Source organism: Henckelia pumila, chromosome 4 (genome assembly GCF_033568475.1).
Source record: "Henckelia pumila isolate YLH828 chromosome 4, ASM3356847v2, whole genome shotgun sequence".
NCBI lineage: Eukaryota > Viridiplantae > Streptophyta > Magnoliopsida > Lamiales > Gesneriaceae > Henckelia > Henckelia pumila.
The window spans coordinates 126,054,216-126,079,148 of NC_133123.1; positions in this window are offsets into that span (position 1 = coordinate 126,054,216).

A 24,933-nucleotide genomic window follows, 5' to 3' on the forward strand; every position below is an offset into this window, starting at 1 on the left:
TAATCCCTGCTTTAGAAGATTTGACCAAGTAAATAACTATAATGTATTTCTATCTAATCTATATCACTAGCATAGATTGATTTTGTGAATAAAATAAAATTGAGAAAACATAAGGTTATATTCGGGTGACAAATTTGATTTGGAGAAGAGTAAGTTTTTGTGAGATGAAGACAAGTCAATTATACTCATATTTACAATTAAAAATATAATTTTTTTAGCATAAAAAATAATACATTTTCATAAGTGACCAAATTAAGTAATTCGTTTCACGAAATTAACTCGTATATCATATCAAGAGTTTTTGCGTCTGAGGATTATTTGAACATAGTAATATATTTAAATATTACTTTTATTAGGAGTATTTTAAATTTATCTCAGATTCTTTATTACCATTATATTAAAGTTATATTTGGATTAAGGATTTTTTAGATTTGAAAACCGGAAAGAATTTTATACATCTGTCACCAAACAGAATAACATATTAATTGATTAATATTTAATAATCATTATTTTGTCCAATGTTTGACTCAAGTTCTTTCAAGGATTAGTGTCATGCATCATTGTCTAATCCAAGTATATTGATTTAAAATCCTTATATTATTAATTCATCATAATCCAATTCATAAACCAAACAGTGTCATATATAACTTCGTAAAAAAAAGGGAAAGAATTCAAATTATAGTGTAAAATAATGATCTTGGGATAAATAGATTATATGTGGGTGAACAAAAATTAATGGCAATGGAAAAATTGCCGAGGCAAGAGTTTGACTCTTTTTCCTTAAAACGTTATTGCCTCGTCCGAGTGCTTAAGGCTATTGGCAATACGCTTCTCAAGATACAATGACTATCGACTTTAAAATAGTAGCACTACAAATTTTAAAGTCACACGAACTTTGAAATATTTGAAACACTATGAATTCGAATTTTAATCGTTCAACTTCAAAATCTAAATCCAAGATGTTATGTCTTGCAAAATTTGGATCTAAGTGTTTTTCTTAAAATTCAAAACTACCCTCAAATTTAATTCTAAATATCGAATTTAAGTGCAAAAAACTTAAAAAATCTGAACCAAGATTTTATGTCTAGTAATTAAGATTTTAAGCACTAAAAGCTTAAAAATTCACATAAGAATTAATTAATAAATTTAAATTTAAATTAAATTAAATTAATTAAAGTAAACAAGAGAGAATAGAGAATGAGAAGAGATTGTGTGTTGAATGCAAATGAGGAGTCTTATAAATAAATGTTGAAATGTCTTGACTGAAAGTCATGTCTATTCACAAAATGGTGCACCTCTTTGTCTCAGACTCTCAATGATGCAATGTTTTGCATCACACACTTTTTCTTTTTGGCCAAGAATTGTTATTTTATTTTATTATTATTATTAACATATAAATATATATATATGTGTGTGTGTGTGTATTATATACATATAATATAAATTCAAACTAATATCAGTTATTTTCTCATTCATACTATTTGGTAATTGAGAAATATATAACTAATTTTCTTATGAATTATACTCACGAAATAAAATTCCTTCGTTATGTAACTTGTTTGAATTATTTATCGACTCTAAATGAGTACACAACTCATTTTTTCAACAATCCTTACATGAATGAAAATTAATACATGTGACTATGCTAACTCGACAAATAGCGTTTTAGCAAAAAAAAAAACACTGCATCAGGATAGGTAGCTTTTGACTTTGAACCTTCCATAGTGAAATATAATCGGATATACTTGGCAATTAGTCGACATGATGCCTTGAACTATTCGCTGTTTTGTGTAAACCAAGAGAATTATTCTCACACAATAACTTTTCTAACATTTCTTTTGGTTCTCATTGTTGTGTCCATTTCAGCGTTGGACACCGCATGATTTTGCGAGTGCTTTCCATATTTGAATCGGCCACATTTTGTACTTACGTAGGTGATCTCCTGAGAAAGTATTTCGCAATACCCCAACATACCAGTTTGTATGTCTTAGGAATCATTAAAGTTATAGACCTATCCTTATACCCCGAGTGCAGACAACACCTTTTATTATAGGAATGGGTAGGAGATTTCTCCAAGGTGTTTCTTCAATTTCGTAATTTAGTTGTCTCTTTTGAACCTAGATCTTGGGATCTCCAGTCAACTAGGTTGGGTATCCACTACAAGATTTAATTTTTTGATGTTTTAATCTCATACCTCTTGACAGGAAATTCATTTTATCTCTCGGTATATCTTTCATTAGTGAATCCGCAAGATTCTCCTTTGATGTCACATAATCGATGGAGATAATGCCATTAGAGATCAATTGTCATATGGTATTATGTCGTGACATGCTTCACAACATTTATATTTCTTTGTAATGTTTCAATGGTTCAAAAATTTTGATTGTCATTGCAATTATTGATATATTCAATTTCGATTGTCATTGCAATCAATGAGAACCTTTCATTTGCCAAACACCCTCACAGTTCAAGATATTCCTAGAAATGTTTGTGGCATTTCTACATTTCATAAGGAGTTTTCCTTCATTTTATGTTGTTTAAACTGAGAATACATGTTGTAAATTCAATCGTTTCCCCCACATCTTTGGGTAATCATTTTTTTTTTTGAATTATAAGCGTTAAAATTTAAAAATCCAAACTTAAGATTTTATATCTTGTTAAATTTAGATTTAAGCATGATTACGTAAAAAATTCAAATATCAAACATTGTCATCAAATTCGACAATATTGTATTCTCCAATTTATCACTTCGCTTGTTATTGGATTGGTGTTCAAGCTTCCAAGTTTTTCAAATTTTAAGCATTAAAGCTTAAAACTCTAAATTCAAGATTTTATATCTTGTAAATTTAAATTAAGCGTTACGACTTATCAAATTTGAACTTGAACTCTTGTGTTTCATTCACAACATGAATTTTAAGCGCAAAAGGCTTCTAAACTTGATTCAAGAATTTATTTCTTGTAAATACAAATTTTAAGTGTACAAAGCTTACGAAATTCATTTTTAATGAAACGACAAGTATCACTACAACTTGTCACAACAATACAATATTTTGTATATTTTTGAAACAACATTTCACTTGGTTATCCAACAACTTTTCATCAGAATTCATCAATAATGAACTCTGTCTCCCAGTATGTTTCATGACCTGTTGCGACAGGATTTGCAATAGTCATGTTAACTTGATTTTGTTTGCCTTTATTTGGATGTCTATAGTCCTTGTCTATGTGATTTGGCTTATCACAATTATAACAGTTCACTTAGAACCTTTTGATATTATTTTTGTCAGGATACTATATCCCTTTGCTAGCAATTGGTTCAACCAAATTAGCCCTTGCATCCATAGATAATTTCACATTTGGTTCAGATTGTTTGCGATTGTCCTCTACAATTCGCAATATGCGATTGTGTAACGTCCCAGATTCGACGACTATCCTCACTGTATCAAGACGGATCTTTCTAGCGTGCTTATGTCCTCACTCACATGCACCCTGAGAAAATTTCCAGGGAGTCACCTATCCTATAATTTCCCCAAGTCAAGCACGCTTAACTTTGGAGTTCTTATGTGATGAGCTCCCGAAAAGAAGATGCACCTTCGTGATATGAGTAGTACATATGAAATCTTTTAAGCACTCCTCAACTATGCAGTCTCATACCTACACAGTCTCGGAATCCCTCTCATTCTGGCACGGGATCGGTTCATTCATGTCTCCCTTCGCCTAGAAGCCTACCAGAAGCCGCTCATTGTTCATGCAACCTCTTGGCACCGACGATCACTCCTCGCCTCCTCAGCCCCGAGCATCACAGATTGTCCTCTGCAATGCGCAATATAACAATCAGACCCTCCAGACCCATTTCATTTTTCGGGTTTTTCTCCATTATGAATTGTACGGGTCGTTGTACTTGTAGAAGCTACTTTGGTTTAAATAGCGTTTTAAGATTTTGGATAAAATACTGATCTTGGAATAAATAGACTATATGCGGGTGGAAAAAAATGGCAATGGAAAAATATTCGAGGTAAGTGTTGGACTTTTTTTTTTTCTTAAAACGTTATTGTCATGCCCTGGTGCTTACGGATATTGAAAATACGCCTCCCAAGATACAACGACTATCGACTTTAAAATAGTAGCACTACAAATTTTAAAGTCACGCGAAAATTTGAAATTTTTGGAACGCTGTGAATTCAAATTTTAATCGTTCAACTTAAAAATCCAAATCCAAGATTTTATGTCTTGCAAAATTTAGATCTAAGTGTTTTGCTTAAAATTCGAAACAACTCTCGAATTTTATTCTAAAGATCGAATTTAAGAGCAAAAAACTTAGAAAATCCGAACAAAGATTTTATGTCTCGTAATTCATATTTTAAGTGCTAAAAGTTTTAAAATTCACAGAAGAATTAAATTAATTATTAATTAAACAAGAGAGAAAATAGAATGAGAAGAGATTGTGTGTTGAATGCAAATGAAGGATCCTATTTATAGATATTGAAAAACCTTGATGAAAAATCATTTCTATTTGAGATTGCACCTTTTGTCTCAATGCATGATGCAATGTTTTGTTATTTTCGATCGGTCAAAGTGACCGAACAAATTCACATGGTCAAATGTTGACCATGTGAATTGTTATTTTATTTTATTAACAATTAAATATATATGTATATATATATATATATATAATATCTTTCTATCAAAATTATTCCAACACGATAAATTCGAACTAATATCAGTTAATTACTCATTCATCCTATTTGGTAATCATAAAATAATTAATTTTCTTACGAATTCTAATCGCGATATAAAATTCTTTCATTGTGCAACTTGTTTGAATTATTTATAGACTTTAAATGAGTACACAACTTATTTTTCTAACACAAATAAATTCATTTTATATTATTTTGATGTTGTGCTTGAATTGATAGATTAATTCTTATTATTATTCATCATAAAATAAATGAGTGAAAGATGAAATTCACTTGACTTAAATTAAGTCGGTTTGCGTTTGGAAGGAATGACTTTGAGGGGATTTATATTCAAATTCACGTTCAAATTCTTTGTATTCAATTCGACTCAAAATTAGAATGAAGTATTTGAAATTTCTTTGTATGATCAAAATTTTTACTTTTCAAGAATTATAAATCTATCGTCCAAACTAATCATTTGAAATCCATAAATTTCACGTCATTGGATTCCAAAACTCTCAGAAATTGAAATCACTCAATCCAAACACCAACATCAAATGTATTTAAAAGTGTGTTTGGATTAAGAGCCAAAGGAGAAAAAAATGTTTTTTAGAAGAAAAAATGCTTTCATTTTTTCAAGTTTGTTTAGATAGATTTGCAGTGCTTTTAAAAGCCCTTATGACATTTCTCAAAAAAAAAAAAAACACTTATGGCATTTCTCCAAAAATAAAAAAATCACTTATGACCAGTTTGGATAAAGAAGTTGGAAGCTTAAAAAATCGTTTAAATAATTTTAATTTTTTTAAGTGTTTTTATTTTTTTTAAAAGTAGAAGTGATTTTGACGTTTGGATAAATGTTAAAAAAATGTTTATATATAAAATTTTAAATATTTAGAAGCAAAAGCCCAAAAAAAGCTAGAAATTCTAGGTTTAAAAAAAAACACTTTTTAAAGTGCTTTTTTAAAATAATTTTTGTAACCAAACACAATAATTATAAGAAAAGTGTTCTTTTTTTAAAAAAAAAATGTTTTTATCCTCTCAGATCTCAGCTTCTCAAACAAAATGGGCTCTTAATTAAGCCAAAATAAGTGTTTTTTTTAAAAGCTCATATTTATAGATTTTCAAATGTTTTTTTTATAAATCATTTTTAAAAAATATTCAATCTATTTATCCAAACTCAAAATTATTATAGCTTTTACTTAAAAAAATACTCTTAAAATTTAACTTAAAAAAATTTTAAAAAACATTTGTTAGGATCAAACGTTTACCACTAAGTTAAAAACTATAGCTATTAACCAAGGCAAAACTTTATTTTCTTATAGGTCGGGTTATTAAGCCCATGAGTCCAGAGAGGAGCATGTCATACTGCTGTTGCTGTTTAATTTCATATCCTTTGAGATCAGTCCACGTACTAGATCTCATCTTTGCACACTTAACCCAACATTCTCCCCTCCATAAGCATAGAAATATGCTTCTTGGAGACTCGAACCCATTACTTTGGCTAGCTCTGACACCAATTGTTAAGATCAAACGTTTACCACTAGACCAAAAGCTATAGTTATTAGCCAAGACGCAAATTTATTTTCTCATACTTGTGACTGCACAAATGTGTCGTGTTGTTAAGCCAATGAGTCTAGGGAGGAGCGTGTCTTACTGGTGGTGTACCATCGGCCTTGTCCTCAACAGAGACAATATTACCCGTTAAGATATGTTGTCCCTATTTTAGGGTCTCACCTAACCAATCAGATCAAGCAGTGCAACATCAACAACTTGACACGCTAGATCTTTCCAAGAAGTCACTCATCCTAGTTTTATTCTCACCCTTACATGCTTAACCCAACATAAATAAAATACTTAGGTATTCAAACTGTCTCTAACATACATTCTTTCAACTACATCGATCTAAATACGTTATAAAGGGTTTTGCTTTCTATTTAACCATTTTTAAAAATCATGGGTTGATTTTTGTTGAATGGGGTATCAATAACAAGAGTCACCGATCAAAACACACGTGTTGTATATACTACATAACACGAATAATAAATATTCTAGTGTCAAATTAGCAACCTCCACGAAAATTCCCTCTTATCTATTAATCTAATTTTGGGCCAAACGAAAGATTTCACTGGATTATTAAAAAGAATTATTTTTTTCCTCCACAGTAATACATGAATTCTCAATTTTTCATTCGAAAAAAAAAAATGAAAATATGAGGACATGTCACATGAGAAGTTACGTCTATAGTAGGTTTTAATTTAAAAGTTAAAGCGTGAAAGATGCTATTATGAAAATATGTTTTTTTTTAAAAAAATTATTTAGTTATGTTTTACATGTGTTTTGATAAATATCTGATGTGCTGATATTTTCTTATGTTTATTTGAGTTAATTTGTTATGATTAGGTACATTTGCAGTAATTAAATTAATTTTATAATTTTTAATCATTGTTTGCGATTTAATATAGGAGAAAATGAACAAATTGAGCAAAAGAGGAGAAAAAGAGAAGAATGGTGCGCTCGAGCGCTCCTGGGAGCAGAAAATTTCCTCGGGACAAAGAAAAGGCGCGCAATAGCGGCCATTTCTTGCGCTCGAGCGCGCACGCGAAAAAATTGTTTTTTAAAGGAAAGAAAGATTGGGAGGACTCTAGGTCTTTATTTATAGATAAAAACACACGAAATCATCAGTTTTTGGACGCAGAGAACGTGTGGAACACATCTTGACGGCCCGGTTTCCCTTCCTTGTTCTTAGATTATTTTTGTTCTTCAATTTTTCTTGTTAGTTTTTCATGGCCCTGCGTGGCTAAGTTTTAATTCTTGGTTGAGGAAGACGAATCCTTGAAGTTTATTTTCTCGTGAGATTTGGTACTTTTATTCTTCGATTTTGATTTGAATATCAAGAGTTGTTTGAATTTGATTATCATGTTTATGTGTTTGATTATTGGTTTGATCACCTAGTAATTTTCTCATACAATCTAAAGCTAAATCAGATATCGAATCCGTAATTGTTTGATCTCTCTAATTTATGAAGCAACTACGATTGATAATTTATGCTTTTGAAGTTATTAATTCATAGGAACATCTCTTGACTAGATTAAATACAGCCGCTTGTGTTTGTGTTGTTTAGCTTCATTAATCTCACTATTTTGAATGATACCTTGGGTTTAAACCTTAATCGCTTGTATTTTGGTTGATTCATTGGTAAGAGTTAATATTCGACCGCTTGCTTCTATTTAATTTAAAATTATGGTGAGATAGAAATTAATATTTCAATGGTGAATATTCAAATGTGAATTGATTATTTTAGAGAATCGATGATCGAGTGAATAAACTTCAAGGGCATAGTTGACCGATACAAAAACTTGTTTAATTAATTGTTAGTAAAATTAATTTTAATCTTACATGCTAGTTAGTTTGAATTTTAGAATTTGTATTTATTTATTTCCTAAATTTTTAGAAGTTAATTTGAAAAAAAAAACCCTCTTTTATTTATTTTTAGTATTTTTAATTCACAGCACAATAAAATTCAATCCTCATCGTGGGAACGATCCCTACTTAAGCTACTACATATTTATGTATTTGATTTGAGTGGGTAAATTTGGGCGTGACAAGACTAAGCGCTACCAAATTTTGGCGCCATTGCCGGGAAGGCGTTGTTTAATTTAATTGTATTTTTGTTTTTATTTCTTTTATTACAATTTTTTTTCCAGTGCTTTTCTTGTTGGATCATGCGTGCAGTTGAATCTTCAGAAGAAAAAGAATTTCCATACGATTCTGAGATAGAGAGAACTTTTTGTCGACAGAAGAAGAAGAAGAAGAAGAAGAAGAGGTTCCATTTGAAGAACCTAGAGAAGAGATGACTGCAAATATGAGTTTGAGACAACTTGACACCTTAATTTGAATCAACAGTCTTTATGCATTACTTTTCCTACTTTAGAGGCTACTGCCACTTTTGAACTAAAATCTGGACTAATACATCTTTTACCTTATTTTCATGGCCTTGCAGGTGAGGATCCCCATAAAAATTTGATGGAGTTTTCATGTGGTTTGTACAAACATGAAACCAGCTGGAGTGACGGAGGAAAAAATACAGCTTAGAACCTTTCCTTTTTCTTTGAAGGATGCTGCAAAGGATTGACTATATTATCTACCTCCTGGATCCATCACAACTTGGAATGAGATGAGGATTTTCTTAGAAAAGTATTTTCTAGCTTCGAGAGAAGAGAACATCAGAAAGAAGATATATGTCATTAAGAAATATACTGGAGAGTCACTTCATGAATATTGGGAGCATTTCAAGAAACTTTATGCTAGTTGTCCGCAACATCAGATAAGTGAAAATCTTTTGATTCAATATTGTTATGAAAGTCTTTTACCCCAAGATAGGAGCATGGTGGATGCTGCCAGTGGAGGAGTTTTTGTGGACAAGACACCCCAAGATGCAAGAAATTTGATTGCGAATATGGCTGCCAATTCTCAGCAATTTAGCACCAGCAGGCTTGACCCAACACCTAAGAGGACCAATGAGGTAAACGTTTCTTCCCTTGAACAACAACTGATTGATCTGACGTCTCTTGTACGTAAAATTTCTGTAGGAAATGGGCAAAATGTAAAGGTGTTTGGAATTTTCTCTGTGATGGGGCATTCAACAGATATGTGTCCCACACTTCAAGAAGGATCTATGGAGAAAGTTAATGCAATAGGAGGATTTTCGGGGCAACCACAAAGAAAGTATTATCCATACTCAAACACGTATAATCCAAACCTCAGATATGGCAATCCTGCGATGAATCAACCTGCACCTCACGTGCAGTCGAATAATCAAGAATATAGGCCGCCATATCCTCCACAACAGCAATCCCCTCAAACTCCAACCCCTGGTGAATTTTTGGAGAATATTGTTAAGGATCTTGCCATTAATACTTTGAAATTTTAACAGGAAACAAGGGCAAGCATTCAAAACTTGAACACTCAAATGGGGAAGTTGGCAACAACAAATAAATAGGTTGGAGGCACAAAACTCTAGCAGTTTACCCTCTCAGACAGTGCCAAATCCAAAATAAAATGTAAATGCAATCACTTTAAGGAGTAGAAGGAAGTTGAAGATACAAGAAAAAGTGGTACAAGCACCTGCAAAGAATGAAAACGAGGAGGAATCCAAGGTGGAGGAGAATGAGCCAATTCAAGAAGACACACCAAAGGTAAGTTTCCTCCCCTTTCAGAGTACAAACCAGTACCCCCATTTCCCCTTGCATTGAAGAAGTCTAGGAAAGACGAGGGCATCAAGGAACTGTATGATACTTTTCGTAGATGTGAGGTAAATATTCATTTGTTAAATGTTATATAACAAATATCTCGTTATGCTAAATTTTTGAAAGAGTTATGTATTGCGAAAATAAAACATAAACTGAAGGGTTTCCATAAAGTAGAATTAGGAGAAAATGTTTTTTCTGTGATTCAGAGAAATACACCCGCAAAATGCAAGGATCCAGGTATGTTTTTTATTCCTTTTACGATAGAAAATGTGCAACTTTAGAAAGCCATGTTAGATTTAGGAGCATCAATCAATGCAATTTCATACTCTATTTATGCTTCCTTGAAACTCGGTCCTTGAAAGAAACTACAATTGCAATTCAGATGGCTGATAGGTTCACTATTTATCCTAGGGGTGTAATTGAGGATGTTCTTGTGAAAGTTGATAATTTGGTTTTTCTTGTTGATTTTTATGTGCTTGACATGAAAAATAGTGATTTAAATAGTCCAATTTTGGTAGGAAGACCATTTCTAAAAACTTCAAAGTCTATCATAGATGTTAATAATGGTACTCTCACTATGGAATTGGATGGTAAGATTGTTAAATTCAATATTTATGATACCATGAACATTCTAGTTGTGAAAGTACTATTGATACTCTTGATATCACTGATCACTTGTCACAAGACAACATGAAATTTGTGGAAGAGAATAATTTAGAGGAGATTATTACAAGACCTGCTGAAAATTCTAATACTAGATTTTTTTCTTCTGATTTGCAGGTATCTAAAATTGAGCAAAAACTTTCTCAAAATTGACCTAAACAAATATCAATGGAAAAAAGGAGAAAGTTATCAAGAGATGGGGATTTCTAAAAAATTCAAGCAGAACAAGAATAGACTAAAATTAGCTATAAAAACACTCAAATGGGTGAAGGTGAACAAAGTAACCATTTATAAACCACCATGAGCAACAAGGACGCATGAAGTCGGGCCAACGACATTAAAAAGAAGCGCTGCTTGGGAGACAACCCAAGGGGAGTATTCTCCTTTCATTTTTATTTTACTTATTTTATTATTTTTTTAATGCATTTTAACTTACATTGAGGACAATGTAAGAATTCAAGTGTGGGGGAGAGAATAAGGATTTCGAAAAATTTTTTTTTTTAGAACTCGTAGTTAGTGATGAATATAACTGTTGAGATTCACTAGTCCATGATGATATCTAATTGATGACATGCATGATTTTGAAAATAGATGATTTTCTAACCTTGGAACACTTTAAACTCCAATGCAAATTAGACTTTGATATTGTCATTGAATATTTTAGAGCACACATGTGTCATGGCTTGTGAAGTGTACATGACATAGTGAAGGTCGTGTGAGCCTTGTGGTAGTCTTAGGAAGTCACTAGTGCATGTCAGAACTTAACTACATATTCTTTGAGACGTGAATCTAGACTGCGAACGAAAATGAAAGTTATATAGGCGATTTTTGATCCGTTTGAGCTTTCAAGCCTACCATGTAAATAAAATTTATCCATAGTATCCCCTTTGAGTTTTATTGAAAAGAATAGTATATACATGGCATATTTTTAGACCACATTCGACATTCTTTAGCTAGCCTATCAACCTCCTTAATAAGCCTAAATATGATATTTTAATCCATACCTTTGAAGGGGGTATGATGTGTTGCATTATATGCATTGTGGTTATTGTAGTATATTTACTTTTGAGTTCATTATCAAGGAATTCAGTGCATGAAAAAAAAGAGAAAGAAAAGAGTAATATCTGCCTTGAATATAAATAAAAAAAATTGTCTCCCAATGAAGCAAGAAAAAAACGTGTGTCAGGGTATGAAGAAAAAAAGAAAGAAAAAGAGAAGTTTGCATTGTTCATATTTTCATATTCTCTTGTTTGTTATATCCTGACATTTCTTTCATAAGCCAATACCGATGCCACGTTACAAACTAATAAAGTCCTACTTGATTTGTGTTTGCAAGTGGCTAGATAGTGGAGAAGTGTGTGCAAGTGAGCTTATGCGTGTATTAATGTGCAACTTGAGCTGTTGTGAGATTTTGCATTAAATGGATCTGTGAAGTGTGCATGACATTTGTTGATGACCATACACACACACACACACACGTTATGGCTATATCTAGTTGAAATGTTTGGATATTGAACTTGTTCAGCTGTTAACATTTTAACGTCTTTCTTGATCATGTATTGAGTTAATTGTTGAGGCACACATGTGTATATCCTGGTTAATTTCATTACGAAATATGAGCTCGAAACTTTTTTTTTTTTGGTTTTGTATTGCTCGAGGATGAGAAAGGTTTAAGTATGGAGGAGTTTGATTTGGTGATATTTTCTTATGTTTATTTGAGTTAATTTGTTATGATTAGGTGAATTTGCAGTGATTAAATTTATTTTATAGTTTCCGATCATTGTTTGCGATTTGATATAGGAGAAAGAGAAGAAATTGAGCAAAAGAGGAGAAAAAAAGAAGAAAACAGAAAAGTTCCGCGCTCGAGTCGTCAAATCTTGCGCTCGAGCTTGCAAAGTGGAAGATTTTGAAGCTGGACAGAAGTATGCCGCGCTCGAGCGCGCCTGGGCGCAGAAAATTTTCTCGGGACAGAGAAGAGGCGCGCAAGAGCGGCCACTTCTTGCGCTCGAGCGTGCCCGCGATAAGGAAAATTTGTTTTTAAAAAGAAGGAAAGATTGAGAGGACTCTAGGTCTTTATTTATAGATAAAAACACACGAAATCATCAGTTTTTGGATGCAGAGAACGTGTGAACACATCTTGGCGGCTAGGTTTCCCTTCGTTGTTCTTAGATTATTTTTGTTCTTCAATTTTTCTTGTTAGTTTTTCATGGCCCTGCGTGGCTAAGTTTTAATTCTTGGTTGAGGAAGATGAATCCTTGAAGTTTTATTTTTTCTCGTGAGATTTGGTACTTTTATTGTTCGATTTTGGTTTGAATATCAAAATTTGTTTGAATTTGATTATCATGCTTGTGTGTTTGATTATTGGCTTGATCACCTAGTAATTTCTCATACAATCTAAAACTAAATTAGATATCGAATCCGTAATTATTTGATCTCTCTAATTTGTGAAGCAACTGCGATTGATAATTTCTGTTTTTGAATTTATTAATTCGTAGGAACATCTCTTGACTCGATTAAATACAATCGCTTGTGTTTGTGTTGTTTAGCTTCATCAACCTCACTAGTTTGAATGATACCTTGGGTTTAAACCTTAATCGCTTGTATTTTGGTTGATACATTGGTAAGAGTTAATATTAGACTGCTTGCTTCTATTTAACTTAAAATTATGATGAGATAGAAATTAATATTTCAATGGTGAATATTCAAATGTGAATTGATTATTTTTAAAGAATCGACGATCGAGTGAATAAATTTCAAGGACGTAATCGACCGATATCAAGGCTTGTTTAATTTATTGTTAGTAAACTTAATTCTAATCTTGCATAATAGTTAGTTTGAATTTTAGAATTAATATTTATTTATTTCTTGAATTTTTAGAAGTTAATTTTAAAAACAAAAACCCACTTTTATTTATTTTTATTATTTTTAATTCATAGCACAATAAAATTCAATCCTCCTCGTGGGAACGATTCTTACTCTTGCTACAACATATTTATTTGTTTGATTTGAATAAATTAATTTGGGCGTGACACGACTAAACGCTACCAATATCTATCTTGTAATGTTTTTAAAAGCATTTAATTAAGTTAAAATAAATGATTTTCTAAATAACTCAAATTTATAAAATAATTTTCATCTATTTATCCAGAAAAAATTATTACAACTTTTATTTTAAAAAAACCAATATCAAAAGTTTAACTTAAAAAACATTTTTTAAAATAAAATATTTTTTATATCCGAGCGTACTAGAAAAAAAGACAAAAACAAACACAGCAGCTAACGTGTCATCGCCACCAAAGGGCATTCCGTTGTGTTTGAAAGGTATGTTTCTGGTTAAAATCTCATTATACATGTCAACTTTTTTCAAAGGAGACACCAAAATGGAAATGAATTTTGCACGAGGTATATATACGTGTATATATATATATATATATATATATATATATATATATATATAATTTTTTTCAAGTGCCCACTTATTATGCCCACTACCATGTTCACCAATGATGTGGCACTATTCTATTGGACCACATCTTTATCACATCCAATATAATAGTGTCACATCATTGGTGGGCATGGTAGTTGGCATGAAAGGTGGGCACTTGAAAAAAACTCTATATATATATATATATAAATATATAATTTCTTAAAAAACGTAAATAGATATTCTAAAAAATATTGGAGCTATATACCTCCGGCTCAGCGTAAACTTTATTCTTTCACAATATATTTGTCAAGTTTTTCCTTCTCTCCTTTAGCTAGTTTCAACTATATAATTTTCATTTTATTAAAAAAAACTATATAATTTTCATTAAAAATAATTTATTATTTCATTAATTAGAAAATGACGTGTCCTGGCACCCGCATTTACGAAAATTAAATAAAAGTAGTTGGTGTGTGACTTGTGTCCATCCGATTTATATATTTTGTAAAAGACATTTTAAGCCAACTTTATATATATATATATATATATATATATTCATTAATCTAATCTTGATATTGAAATTTTACCATATATTATGCGTATATTTTGATCACATTTTAATTAAGTTGATAGGGTTCGATAGTTTAAATAATCCAATCCCATTATATATATAATATATTTATTAGGTATCAATCAAATCATTTGTTAATTATCACACATCAATCGAATAATTGACCTAAAATTACAATATTATCACTTTAATATTTATTATATTTATATTTATTATTTACTGAAAATAATAACATCGTAAGTATCGTTTTACCTTAAATTTTAACTAAACAAACAAACATATATTGTTATTTGTTCAATATTATTCCATATCATGCTAAAAAATTTAAATAACCATAATATTATACTCGCACAATCTCATCAAGTCAATTAAACGAATCCTCTATCGAAGAATATAACTTAATTTAGAGACGACAAATTTATGGATTTGAATTTTATTACGAAATACATTGTATAATAATATCTTGTGTCATAACCCATTTACATATTATTTATATTCAATAGATTTTTATTTGAAATATTTGAACCCATTTTCGATCAATATGTGTCGGTGGGTGGGGATTTGATTGTATGGTCCAATTATCTATGTCGCATTTGGCTTCCCAGTGCTGATTTGCATGGAAAATAATAATTGGGATTTAAAAAAAAACAATTTAAAACATTATTTAGAGGAAGTTGATCAGTCAATTCAATGTTTTTTATATCAACTAAGAAAAAGTATGTGGGAATATATTTCTATAGTCGATAAGTATTAAAAGAAAATTGTTCATTTCTGTATATTGAATGAAACTGAATGAATTTTTATTTTTTATTTTTATTGATAAAATAGCAATATTATTACTGTTGGAAATTTGATTGTGCCTAATGAATTGAAATTAAGCAATGAGAAGCTTAGAAAAAAAAAAGGGATGAGAAGCTCGGAAAATGAAAAAAAAATAAAAAATAAAAAATTTTGGAAAATTAAGGTACAGGGGAACTGAAAATTGCGCCCTACACTTGTGCTTCTGCCATGGAATTTTCCAAGGCTCCTGGAGTGATGCAAGGGCGCAATATATTGCGCCCCTGCACCGGTGCTTTTGATTCACGAAAAGGTGCATATCTTTTTCAAGTTTTCTGATGGTTTTTGACAATTTTTGGTGATATTTTTCAGTTATTTGGACCAAAAGACACACCACATAATTGAAAATTTTTGCATTTACACCAAAACAACATAAATATGATAATCAAACATCATTTTAATAATTTTTAAGAAGATTCTCAGATTTTTAATTCATTCATGCATACATTTTTGCTTCTTCTTTTTCCTATAAAAGAGAGTTTATAAAACATTTCTGATTGAGAAACTTGTGATATATAATGCTATAATCACAAGTAAAAGTTGTTGTATCTTGGGAAAAGATTGCCAAACACCATAAGCACCAAGAGCGGGGAAAAATCTTCTTAAGGAAATCGGGTTCAACACGAGCCTCAACTGTTGAATTTTTTTTCTTGTTTTCTTCTGCCATATTCAAGTTTTTCCAAAAAATATACCAACAAGATTAAGAATATCTTCTGAACAAACTTGAAGATGACATCATCATCAACAACGACGAACACTCCTGCGACACTGGAGAAAAGCCTGAAAAATTTAATGGTGCAGACTTCAAAAGATGGCAATTGAAAATGCTGTTCTATCTCACAACTTTGAGTCTGACCAGATTTCTGAAAGAAGATCCTCCCATTCTTGAAGATGAAGTCGATCCTCGTAGAAGGGCCGCAATAGATGCATGAAACCAAATCGACTTCCTTTGCAAGAACTACATTCTGAATGGAGTAGACAATGCATTATACAATGTGTATTTTCAAGTCAAACCTGCAAAGGAATTGTGGAAGATGCTTGAAAAGAAATACAAAGCAGATGATGTTGGCCTTAAAAAGTTCATTGTGGGACGTTTTCTAGACTACAAGATGGTATACTCCAAATCTATAGTGAGTCAAGTGCAGGAACTACAAGTATTACTGCATGAGATTCATGCGGAGGCCGGATGAGTCTAAGCGAGTCATTTCAAGTTGCTGCATTGATCGAGAAACTCACTCCTTTGTGGAAGAATTTAAAAAACTACATGAAGCACAAGAGGAAGGAAATGAAACTCGAAGATCTGATCACAAGACTGAGGATTGAGGAAGATAACCGTGTTACTGAGAAAAAAACAAGTAAGATGGCTGCTAAAGTTAACATTGTGGAATCGAGCAACAAAGTGAATAAGAGAAAATTTGTGAATGAACAACAACCACAGAAGTATCAAAAGAAGTTTAAAGGAAACTATTACAACTGCGAAAAACCGAACCATATGGCAAATGATTGTAGACGCCCAAAGAAAGAGAAGGAACAAGCAAACATGGTTCAAGAAAAATCGGTACCTTTTAATTTTTTTTAACTTGATTTAACTGCAGTTGTATTCGAGACAAATCTGGTGGACAACCCAAATGATTAGTGGGTTGATACGGGTGCTACCCGCCACATATGCTCCGATAAGGAGATGTTTTCTACATACACTCTAAGTTTTGGAAGAAAGTTGTTTATGGAAAACTCTTCCACATTGGACATTGTGGGGGTTGGAAAATTCATCTTGAAAATGACGTTTGGAATGGAAGTGACCCTCGCTGAAGTGCTACATGTTTCTGAAATAAGGAAGAATATGGTACAGGGGTCAGCACTTGTAAAACATGGTTTTAGGCAGGTATTTGAATCAAACAAGTTTGTACTAACCAAGAATGGTCATTTTGTTGGGAATGGATATCTAGATGAGAGCCTCTTCAAGTTGAATGTAATTGCTGTTCACCGCAACATTGATGACAATAAAGATAAAGATTCTATTTATTTGCTTGAGTGTTCTGATTTATGGAATGTTCATTTAGAACACGTAAATTTAAATACTCTGCGGCGTCTAATGAATTTGGAATTATTTCCAAAGTGCAAAATTGATCCAACACATAAATGTATAGTTTGTGTTAGAACCTAATGGGGGGTGGGGGTGGTTGGATTTAGGTTTTATTGGCAACTTTAGTAATTTAAAGCGATTATGCTAGTACGCAAGCAGAAGACTTAAAGCAATTAATAATAAGTGCGGTAAATAAATGCGTAATGTAAATAAAAGGGATAAGAGATGTTTATGGAAGTTCGACGATAAATCGTCTACATCTCCCCTTCTTGGTTAAGATCGATTAACCAAGGATCCACTAGCACTTCAACGTCTTGGCCTTGATGGCTCCAAGGATAGCCGTACAACTCAACACGATCACCGCACCGATACAACTCAAACTCTTGGCCTTAAGGGCTCCAAGGATAGCCTCAACACAACACACTTGACTTCACACTCAAGTGCTTACAACGATAGCACAACACACTTGGCTTCACACTCAAGTGTTTACAACAATAGCACAACCAACTCACAAACTATTTTTACAAACACTCTCAAATACTTGAATATATCACACACACACTTTGATAGTGAGAAATTGCTTGCAAAGTAGAGAAGAGATGAGTTGGGATGTCTCCAAATGACCTTGGATGACCTTTATTTATAGTTGGCAAAGATTTGAATCTGATTTGAGTGCATGAGGCGTGTGTTGAGAAGTCAAGGAGTGACAAAAAGTGTTCGGCGCCGCTGCCTACTTTTTCCCAGCACTGAGCGGATTTTGTGGAAAAATCATATCTCACAATCTAACCGTTGGATTGATCTGAAATTTAAACCAAAGATTTAAAACATCTGGATCTTCATTCCGAACGGTGAAGATTTGATTTTAACGAATAAATCATGCCCAGTAGTTTTCGGATATCGCTTCATCATGTTTTCGAACTTGTTCTGTGCAACGAATTTGACAAATTCATATCTCCCAATCCATCCGTTGGATTGACCTGAAATTTGTACAGAAGCTTTATAACATCATAATCTTGTATCTGATAGGTGGAGATTGGATTTAGATTTCTCACACATTCCCAGTTATTTTCTGAAGTCGAATCTTCATCATTTGCTTCATGTTCTGCAAACATAGGTACTGTGCAACCTTTGTGGAAAAATTATAACTCTATATCTAGCCGTTGGATTGATATGAAATTTTGATATAAGTTTTAAAACATCCTGATATTGATATTGATCGGTAGAGATTTGATTTGGATGTCTCAAGCACGTCCAGTAATTTTCAGAAGTTGATTCTTCATCCTTCACTTCAAGTTCTGCAGAAATAGGTACTGCACAACTTTTGTGGAAAAATCATAACTTCATATCTAGCCGTTGGATTGCTCTCAAATTTGGACAGCACATGTAAAACTTCCTCATCACGATTATGACTGGTGAAGATCGGATTTCATTGTCTAGAAAATTCCCAGTAATTTTCGGAAGTTGCTGCTCCATACTTTGGCTTCTTCTTGTCTTTTTCTTCATATCTCTTAACAATATTCCATGACATCCACATAAAATTGTGTCCATTATATGAGCAAATTGATACTTCATAAATACATTGATAGCTTCAAAATAACTTCCAATAATTTATTTGTCAATAAATCTAATCTGCAAAATCTCACTTTAAATGGTTAGTAACAATTAACCGAGTTTTGTAATCATCAAAACATAATATTATGAGACTTGTTAATGCATTAAAAACATTAATCTCATCACACGAGATTTGTATGCGTTTAAGGCGTAACAATCTCCCCCTTTTTGATGATCACAAAACTTGGTTAAATAGGAGAAATAAATGTACAATATTAAATAAACAATTTAAATTTGCACAATATAATTGCATGAATAAAACTCCCCCTAAATTAAACAATTAGCTAAGAAGAGAATGTTTATCAAATAACCAATTTTATTCTCTATGCATTTAACCGAACTAACTCTCCCCCTTAGTTAAAATATTTAACCAAACTAATTCTCTCCTTTTTTGTGATAATCAAAAAGACTGGAAAAGTAAATGCAAAACAAGAGAATTGAAATATAATTTCTAAAAAGCAACACATAAATTTCACATAAAATGTGATCTTTATAACTTTAAATAAATACAATTAATTTGTATTATCCAACATTAAATTGCTCGAATTTAATATTAAGCTTTCCCTTAATATGACATTAAATTTAAACTTATGTCTACAAGCGATTACAACTCAATCATGCCAAGTTCACCACGCAAACGAATAAAAGTATTTTCATCTAGTGGTTTTGTAAAAATATCAGCAATTTGATTAGTTGTGTCAACATATTGAAGTTCAACTTCATTTCGTTCGATGTGGTCACGAATAAAATGATGACGAATATCAATATGTTTGGTGCGCGAATGTTGAATCGGATTCTTTGTAAGACATATGGCGCTTGTGTTGTCACAAAAAATAGGAATTTTTGAAAAAGATACACCATAGTCTAGCAATTGATGCTTCATCCAAATAATTTGCGCACAACAACTACCGGCAGCCATATATTCGGCTTCGGTCGTTGACAACGCAACACAATTTTGTTTCTTTGAAAACCAAGAAACTAAACAATTTCCTAAAAAAAAACAAGTTCCACTAGTGCTTTTACGGTCCACCTTATATCCACCAAAGTCGGCATCACAGTAAGCTTTTAAATCAAAGAAAGAATTTTTCGAATACCACAAGCCGAGATTTGGAGTATTTGAAAGATATTTGAAAATGCGTTTCAAGGCGAACAAATGTGATTCCTTTGGACATGATTGAAATCGTGCACACAAGCAAACACTAAACATAATGTCCGGTCTACTAGCAGTAGCATAAAGTAAGGAGCCAATCATACTACGAAAGAAAGATTGATCTACAGTTTTACCATTTTCATCCTTGTCGAGTCTGATTGCTGTGCTCATCGGTGTGGATGATGATTTTGTGTTCTTCATCCCAAACTTCTTTAGAATCTCTTTGATGTATTTGCTTTGGTTCACAAAGAACCCATCCTTGCACTGTTTGATTTGTAATCCGAGGAAATAGTTAAGTTTCCCCATCATACTCATCTCGAAGTGTTCCTGCATCAACTTAAGAGAATTCTTGACAAAGAGTTTCATTAGTAGAACAAAAAATTATATCATCAACATAGATTTGCACAATTAATAAATCATCTTTGACATTCTTGGTGAATAAAGTAATGTCGATCTTTCCTCTTGAAAAACCATTTGAAAGCAAGAAAGTAGACAATTTATCATACCAAGCTCTAGGAGCTTGTTTCAATCCATACAAGGCTTTGTTAAGTCTAAACACATGATCAGACAAAGTAGTATCAACAAAGCCATCAGGTTGTTCAATGTAAACCTCCTCTTTCAATTCACCATTAAGAAATGCACTCTTGACATCCACTTGAAATAACTTGAAATTTATAGAGCAAGCAAAAGCAAGTAGCATGCGAATAGATTCTAGTCTAGCAACAGGCGCATAAGTTTCATCATAATCTATGCCTTCTTCTTGACTATATCCTTTAGCTACAAGCCTAGCTTTATTTCTAGTGATAGTACCATGCTCGTCAAGTTTATTCCTAAACACCCATTTAGTACGCCTAGGAACAAGATTCCAAACATTATTACGTCTAAGCTCATTCAACTCATCTTGCATAGCAATAATCCATGAATTATCTAATAAAGCATCATCAATGCACTTAGGTTCAACATGCAAAACAAAAGCAAGATGATTGAAAATATTATTAATTGAAGAGCGAGTGGTTACTCCCTTCGAAGGACTTCCAATGATAAGATCCATAGGATGATCTTTGTGAAGCGTTCAATCCTTCGGAAGTGGTGTTTCCTCAACAGAAACATCTAAATCATTTAAGCTTGAGGAGGCCATCTCTTCTTCGAGTAATTCTACATCATCGTTAGTATTACGAGGAACTATAGACATAGATTCATCAAATATTACATGCATTGATTCTTCAACAAGTAAAGTGCGTTTATTAAATACTCTAAAAGCCTTACTTGTAGTAGAATATCCAAGAAAAATACCTTTGCCGGATTTGGCATCAAATTTGCCAAGGTTGTCCTTACCGTTATTATGAATATAGCATTTGGAACCGAAAGCTCGAAAGTATGAAATGTTAGGCTTTCTCCCTCTCCATAATTCATATGGAGTTTTCTTGAGAATTGACCTTATTGATACACGATTGATAATGTAACAAGCAGTGTTCATTGCTTCAGCCCAAAAATATTTTGATAGAGAATGCTCACATATCATGGTCCTTGCAATCTCCACAAGTGTCATATTTTTCCTCTCAACGACCCCGTTTTGTTGAGGAGTCCTAGGACAAGAAAAATTGTGACCGATGCCTTTCTCTTCACAAAAGTTTGAAAAACTCTCATTTTGAAATTCAGTTCCGTGGTCACTACGGATCTGTTTTATAGAAAGATTTTTCTCATTCTCAACTCGTTTGACAAAAGTTTTAAAATAATAAAAGGCATCATTTTTGTGGGCTAAAAACAATGTCCACGTGTAACGTGAAAAATCATCCACAATGACAAATGCATAAAGCTTCCCTCCTAGGCTAGCGTTCCTCGAGGGACCACATAGATCTAGGTAGAGAAGTTCAAGGGGCATAGAAGTTGATACAAAATTTTTGCTTTTAAAAGATTCTCTTGTATGTTTGCCAAGTTGACATGCATCACAAACAGAATCTAATTTTAAATTGAGTTTTGGCATACCAACAACTAAATCAAGTTTAAAAAGTTTTTTTATGGTACTAGGACCAACATGACCTAGTCGTCTATGACAAAGAATGTTGTCATCAACATTCAAGGATACAAGTCTTTTAATATTTGATAAAGATAAATTATTTAAAGAAACCTTGTATACATTTTTACTTCTATATCCTTTGAAATTTATGGATTTGTCAGTCATGAGTGATATAGTGCAGTGTTGGGGAGTGAATTTGACTTCATAACCTCTATCGCACAATTGACTTATGCTTAGTAGATTATGTTTAAGCCCTTTCACTAGGAGTACATCATCAATCAAGCAGGATTTAGAAATACCTATTGAGCCGATTCCTTCGATAACTCCTTTGCTGTTGTCTCCAAAGGTGACAGATCTCTTCTCCTTTGGTTTGATGGATTGGAGTAGCTCTTTGTTTCCCGTCATATGTCTAGAACATCCACTGTCTAGATACCATATGCTAGGGAGAATAGTTTTCCTGTTTCCCTGCAAAAATTGGTTTTGGTACCCTTTAGTTCTTTTGGGTCCATAATGTTAGAAAAGAGAGATACAAAATAGACTTCTAAGAGTTCAGTCTCTCATAGCAACATCATCGCCACTTTCTAAGAGTGCTCCCAGTAGTAGGTAGGGCTATGGCCTCTTTAAAAACCTATTTTCTTGGACAGAGCAACGTTCATCAGGAAGACCAGTCGCAAGTCAAGGCAGTTTAAACCGGTCTATGATGAACTCCCTTAGATCATGATCTCATAATGCCAACTGATGAGTTGTTAAGTACTCTTAGGCCTCCATTTCATATAACTCTTTTGATCATATTGAAATCTCAAGGATCTACATTTATATCTAGCATGACCAATTTTACAACAATAAGAGCATGTAGGGGGTGATCTCATTTTTGCTTTAGCAATTAGACTAGTAAAGTCTATTGATTTCTTACCGTACCCTATTCCACCCTTATCAAAACTACATTTCTGCATGCAAAGTAGATTATTCAATTTATTACTACTAACATTGAACTTATTAAAAGATTTTTTTAAGTGGGCTATGTCATCCTTTAATCTTACGTTTTCATGCCCCTTAGTTTCTAATTCATTTTTAAGGTTTTTATTTTCCTTTCTAAGTGACTTAGCCATATCAAACATTTTTTTATATGCATGTAGTAGTTCGTCATAGAAAGATACCTCGTCATCGTCGTCGGAGACGATGTCATCACTTTTAGCCATGAGGCAAATGTTAGCTTCCTCCTCGTCATCGTCGCTATCGCTCCAAGTGGCTAGAAGTGCTTTCTTCTTTCTTTTGTCAGATTTCTTCTTGAAAGGGCACTCATTTGCATAATGTCCTTATTGTTGACAGTTGTAACAAGTAACTTCCTTGTCCGTCTTCTTTTTGAAGTTGTTTCCTCGCATAAATCTTTTGAATTTTCTTGCAAAGAGTGTCATATCATCATCATCTTCTTCTTCGACTTGGGTAGATAAGGCAATCCCTTTTGCCTTGGTCTTTTCATCCTCTCTCTTTGACTCTTTCCTTGTAGATACTTCCAACTCATGGGTTTTTAGGGTCCCATGGATTTGATCAAGATCATACGATGCGGTGTCACCTTTGTTGGACTCAATGATGGCAGTCCTCTTTGCATCCCACTCCTTGGGTAGGGCGCATAGAGCTCTTCTCCAAACTTGCTTGGATGGATACTTTTCTCCAAGTTGGGCTAACTCATTGATGATTTGAGTAAGCCTTCGGAACATTGTGTCAACATCCTCATTGGTTTCCATCTCAAATGTTTCGTATTTGAGTTGGAGTAGATCGATCTTCGTCTCTTTGACTTGATTAGTCCCTTCATGGCATATCTCCAACTTGTCCCATATCTCTTTAGCGGATGAGCACATCGAGATCCGATTGTATTCGTTCATATCTAAGGAACAATGAAGAATATTCATGGCTTTAGCATTTTGAGATATAAGTTTCATATCCTCCTTAGAAAAGTCGTCCATTACCTTAGGAATTTTGACACCCTCAACCTCATTAGTAGGTATGTAGGGACCTTTCACAGTAACTTTCCAAAGGTCATAGTCTATGGATTGGATATATAGGGACATTCGGTTTTTTCAATATCCATAGTTTATGCCATTGAAAAGAGGAGGACGATTTGTTGATTGCCCTTGAGCATGGTCGCTCGCTAGATTTTCCATAAGAACCTTTTTGAAAATATTTTGAAAAAGGTGGCTTTGATACCACTTGTTAGAACCTAATGGGGGGGGGGGGGGGTGGATTTAGGTTCTATTGGCAACTTTAGCAATTTAAAGCGATTATGCTAGTACGCAAGCAGAAGACTTAAAGCAATTAATAATAAGTGCGGTAAATAAATGCGTAATGTAAATAAAAGGGATAAGAGATGTTTATGGAAGTTCGACGATAAATCGTCTACGTCTCCCCTTCTTGGTTAAGATCGATTAACCAAGGATCCACTAGCACTTCAACGTCTTGGTCTTGATGGCTCCAAGGATAGCCGTACAACTCAACACGATAACCGCGCCGATACAACTCAAACTCTTGGCCTTAAGGGCTCCAAGGATAGCCTCAACATAACACACTTGGCTTCACACTCAAGTGCTTACAACGATAGCACAACACACTTGGCTTCACACTCAAGTGTTTACAACAATAACACAACCAACTCAC